Consider the following 6,000-nt stretch of genomic DNA (forward strand, 5'->3'; position numbering starts at 1 on the left):
AGGCTTCCTTTTTTAATATTAAAAATTTTTTCACCATGCTTTCACTTTTTGACCTTGGCAAAAGCATATTTCAAAGTTTCTGATGCAATGGTTTGGCCTTTGGCTTTGATTGCCTACTTCTAGTTTGAAGGGCAACTTCAGGAATTAGACAGGTTTTCTTTTCCTTTTTTAATCAGGAATCTTGTAACCTTCGCTTAATGCCTTGCTTTTGTTCAAGAGAGAGACGGTACAGATTGGCTTTTCATGAAACTGAGATTTATGCTTTCCTGGGTCTTTTTGGATAAGTTGAACAGAATGTAAATATTTAGGAGTCACTATATGATATAAAAGGGAACAGTTATCTATCTCAATTTGTAGTTCCCATGATTATGTTTACTAGGGTCTTTATACAATAGAGTAAATGCCCACACCCAATTAACAGATATTATTTAAGCACTGTTAGATACAAAATTTCTAACTTTGCCAGATATTTCAGCTTTTTTCAGCTATGAATCCTGCATCCTCTGTATTCATATGTAACCTGCAGCTGCCCTTATGACACCAGCCTTCCTATCCTCTGAGCTATCAGTATATTTCAGTGGCATTGTGAGGCTATTCCCTGGCAGGAGCACTATAGGGATCCTAACCCTGGTGGTTTTTGCTGGTTTTAGGATCGCCTCACCAATGCTTCTCTCAGCTAGGAGATGGAAGAAAGTGGAGTTCTACCTCCATATCACCAGCAGCTTTCCCTTCAATCCTAATAGTGATGCCAGGGTGAAGAATGGAGATCTGCATGCAGAGGAGTCATTGCCACCTGTTTCAAGAGGAATATGGCTTGGTGGCATAAACATGAAACAGGGTTACCTGGCCACTTATCAGTTCTAATCCCCTCTCTGACCCTGGCTTCCAGAGTGGCCTTGAACTAGTTATTTAACGTATCTGTCCCCTTATGTGCAAAATGGCAATAACACTTAACTACTCCATAGGCTGTGATGAGGATTAAATAATGAATGCCGTGCAGTGCTCTAGTCCAGCGGTCCTCAAATGCAGTCACCATGGCTGCATGCGGCCACCAGGGGCTTTTTGTGTGGCCACAGCCTCTTGCGTGGTGATGGGGGAGGGAGTGGGGCAAAGCAATGGCCCCTCCCTCAGGCCTGCCAGCAGGGGCTGGTCTCTACCCCCTTCTGGAGCCACAAACACTGTAAGAGCAGATGATCAGTGGGAGTTCTCCACCTTCCCGTGGGCAGTGGAACACAGGCTTCATCCCTGGGGTGGTAGGTGGCAGGCTGTGGCCTTCCCCCAGCCACAGGGCTTCATGCTCTAGCCCCGGGATCACCCCCACCCATGTCACCCTTGGCCCCCACTGCCTACTCCAGCCTCTAGCCATGCAGTGGGACCCCATAGTCTGGCCTCAGGCTCACCTCCCACCATTTCCCTGACCCCTGCTGCCTCCTCCAGCCCTCCATCCAGACCCCCAATTGCCACTGCACCCTGCCTCCCTACCCATGCCCCCATGCAGGGCTTAATTTGTCCCCCAGCTTGCCAGGACTGAGTAAAAAGTTTGCTGTGAAAAGTGATTTTAACAAATTTCACTTTTCAGAGTAGCAGACTTACTAGCTAGCAAGTCTAAAAAAACCCCCAACAACCACCAAAAAAGCAAAACATGCAAAGCACCTTATTTGTGTTTCTATTCTGGTGAGGTCCCGTAAAGAATAGAGACAACTATAGATTATTTTGTCAGACTTATTTGTTATTCCTAAAGTTAATTGAGTATTTTAGAAAAAATGGTTAGATTGGCCACCAGCAAGAGTTGGTGGCCACACTCTAAGGCCACCAAAAATTTTCTTGTGAGACCCCCAGCTCTAGTCTATAAGTGCATTGTGTTGTTTGGAAGCCTGTAGTAGAATTCAGGAGCATATTATGGGTTAGAGGAAGACATGATTGAGAACTCTTGCGCTACACAATCTATTTTGTAACTTATACGGCAATGTTTCCCCACCAAATGACCTTGTTTCTACATCTGTTTAGAAATGTAAATAGTGTAAACAGAGAGCGAGAGGAGATAATGTCTTTTATTGGACCAACTTCTGTTGGTGAGAGAGACACGCTTTCGAGCTACACAGAGCTGCCCTTCAGGTCAGAGTGCTGTATAGCTTGAAGGCCTGTCTGTCTTTCACCGACAGAAGCTGGTCCAATAAAAGATATTACCTCACCCACCTTGTCTTTCTAATAGCCTCAGATCAACACAGCTGCAACAACACTGCAAACACTGGTATAAATACACATGTCTGTATCACCCTTTTACCAGTGTAAAGCCACACTTATTCTCTCAATCATTTCATAGGTGCTGGAACTAAGGCTGCTGGGGGTGCTGCCAGCCCCAGACCCCCAGGCTTGAAGTAGTAATAACAACCCAAATACATGGTTTCCACCTTCAGCACCCACACTATAAAAATTGTTCCAGCACCACTGAATCATTTCTTTCCTTCATTAAGTGCCTATATCAGATACAGAACATTGCTCTGTCGAGCTCCCTAGCATAAATCTTTATAGGAAGGGTGTTTTAATGGAGCGGGGTGGAGGGAAAACCACCAAGGACACATTTTAGAGCTCTGGCATCTATTCTAGACTAGCCAGTTCAGTATTTCAAGTGTGCAGGATCTCTCCATGAAGGGCTAGTAACATTTTTTTGAGCCAAAAATGCGAATTAGCACTTTAGGTTACTTAGAAAAAAAGAAAAGTAACTGATTCTTTGGAGGCTGAAACAGTAATGCAGAGAATGAAAGAGAGAGTGAGCAAACTGACTGAAGGGCCATAATGTATATTATTGTTATGGCAGATGTCACCAGGTGGCACTGTTACAAATAATCTTCCAAGTTCTTTTTCTTGGTGTGCAAGCAACTGTTTATTCTTGAGAAGTCAAGCTGTGTTGCTTTACATTTTGATTGTGCAAGGGAGTTTGCTCCCAGCTTTGGTGTCTGATTACAGATATTTCTTGAGGCAGAGTTGTCCCTGTGACATGGGCACTGGCATTGGGTTGAGGTTGCTAAAGAAAAGATTGCCCAGATGTTGTTTGACCCACCTCTGTTCCAGGACTAATGGATGTAGTGTAAATAAAACAAGTTTCACTTTGATTATCCCCAGATTCCATGTATTTGAGTTCTCCTCCATTGGGAAGCTGACGTGCAAGGCTACTTCTTCTGCTCAACAGAGGGGCAACATAGGTGTCAAAACTGGACAGTGATGTCAGAAGAAAGAGCAACAGTATTAAGGAACATGGGATGGGAAGTTAATTAGATGGAAGATTTTCAACACAGACTAGTTTGTGCTTTTATCTTCTACTTTACTTTCTTGCTTTTAATGCATTGTGTGCTACACTCAACACACATTCTCCACTTTTGTCCCCCAGATTAAACTGTAGGAGGTGTGTTAAGGAAGAAACTAATCCACTTCCTCTGGTTAAAGGAAGGATCATAGTTACCTGCCCTGAATACAGGCATTTGCAGCATAGCAGGGGTGAGATGGGCTGAGCCAGCCAGCTCAGCTGCAGAGAATCAATTAATCCAGAGAGCCAGTGTTTTTCTCCCACTTTTACTTTGGAACTTGTCTGAAGCAAGCTTCACTTTAGCCCTTTCCCTTGGACTTTGGCTGTAGGAAGCTTGTTGTATTTGTGCTGGTGCTTAAAGAAATTGGATATGCTTTACACTTGGATAATACTGATGGTATATACCCCAAAAGTGTAAAAACACCTTAATCTCCACCAGAGAGAGGACATGGAGCGAAGGTAATCTCTTCAGAGCAGAGATTGTCTCTTACTAAAGGTTTTAGACCTCTAGGCATTAATGTAATACAGATATGAAGAATGGGTAACAGTTGAAAAGACTGGATTGTCTGGAATATGTTCAGTGTGTTGGTGTATTAGAAGAGGGAAGATAACGCATTCTCTCTTGCAGATAGTTTTAGGCTGAGCAGTAGTAGAGGAAGTTAACCTTTTGGTTTATGTGCCCTTGTGGGTATGTTTTTCCTGTTTGGTTTAGGTATTCTTCCTCAATTTTGTGCCTTTGGGCATCATTAATATTGAGTACCCAAACTCCAAAATGCTGTCTAGATGCTTACAATGGATACTTGAGTAGCTAAGTGCCCAAATGTGAACCCAGTTATCCTAACCTAGATGCCCAAGTTGAAAACTGGGCCTGCTATAAAAATAAATTCCTCTCTTGTTGCACACTGTGCTGGTGGGGAGTGACCCAGTGGGGTGCACAAGACTTCTCTACACCAAGAGAGAGCATCACTGTATTGCATTGTCTGTCCTAGTCTCTCCCAGGCCAGTAGGATCTTTTGGAACAGAGAAGACTCTTTCAGTGTGTTTATATAAAGAACTTGGTATCATCTGCTAACCAGTTTCTAGGAGAACCCCTGTTCTGTGGCACTCATTATGTCTCAAAAGTATCATAATTTGGGACAATTTTTTCCTGCTTTGTGTCTGCAAGAAAATGACTAGGACTGAATTTGATGGACAGGAAAAGCTTTTGTGAAAACTAATTATGTGTATTTACCGGACACATTCATTTTTAAGTGGTCTACGGCTTATTGGTTAATAATGTTGGATATGTGGCTGACTGACAACATTTTCAAACAGACCTCTTTGTGAAAATACCAGTAACTCCTCAGCGTGACAAATCCCATTGCCACAGTAGAACCAGGTCAGTCTGGTGAAGTAAGTACCCATTGTACAACAGGTCAAACTGTTTCCTTGCTGTCCCAATATCTAGCAGTGATAGGGAGATAGATGGAAGCTTTTTAGGATGAAGGTAATTCTTTCTGGTGAGAAAAAGCAGTTGGAGGAACTTGTAGGCCTCTAAGGTGCCACAAGTACTCCTGTTCTTTTTGCGAACACAGACTAACATGGCTGTTACTCTAAAACCTCTAGCTATGGGTAGTAATGGTTCTATGTGGTAATTGGTAAAGTGCTGGAATGCAATTTAGAAGTGTGACCTGCATTATTCTATATGCTAACCTAACATTATTCCGTAAAATGACGATAAACAACAAAGCTTACCTTCTTTTATTTAAGATAAATTCCCCTACAACTTCCCAATAAGTGATTGCGTAGTTCAGGCAAACTTTGGGGGAGACAAACAGGCACTGCAGCAAAAGTTTAAGGTCAAGTGATAGGCCATGATTCCCATGATCCTCCACCTTGCTGGATGTTAAATGCTACCCAATCAGATGGCACAAAGCAGTGGAGAATCAAGCCCATAACGTTTCTGCCTGAGCCCACCACTTTGAGAGCACAACTATAAGTTACATCTCATTGTGTATATTCTTTCCACCCAAACCCATGCACAAAAAACATATTTTTCAGAAAAAAGAAAAGGAGTACTTGTGGCACCTTAGAGACTAACCAATTTATTAGAGCATAAGCTTTATGCATTCATCTGATGAAGTGAGCTGTAGCTCACGAAAGCTTATGCTCTAATAAATTGGTTAGTCTCTAAGGTGCCACAAGTACTCCTTTTCTTTTTGCGAATACAGACTAACACGGCTGTTACTCTGAAACATATTTTTCAGACTATTTCAGATGGCAAAAAAGCAAGTGGTTTCTGTGCGTGAGAGTACAAATGTGTGCAATGACTTGCTCTGTAATGTTCTGCCTCTGAACTGAACCTCTGAATGATAGCTGGCCCACAGCAGCAGGGAAACCCCGCAATATTTAAAGGTGTAGATGCAGAATGCCAACTCCCTTCACTTGCATAGCTGCATCCACCACACTTGGAGCTATCCGCTCGTGGTAGGTTTGGAATCTCCTGGTACAGCGTTATTACCCATCTTCACTAGTGTCTTCAGGGATCTAGTTCAGTTACTGCAGGGAAGAGAGGTGTATATACACTCCCTTTTTTATTAATATTGTAAGCATGGTGTTACCTTCTATTTGAAGCTGTGGGATTGGAACTACGACTGTTGGAACCTGCTTTGAAGATTGGGGGTAAATATGGAAGGGGGAAGGGCTGGCTCTGTATC

Source organism: Lepidochelys kempii, chromosome 10, assembly GCF_965140265.1.
Source record: "Lepidochelys kempii isolate rLepKem1 chromosome 10, rLepKem1.hap2, whole genome shotgun sequence".
Classification (NCBI taxonomy): Eukaryota; Metazoa; Chordata; order Testudines; family Cheloniidae; genus Lepidochelys; species Lepidochelys kempii.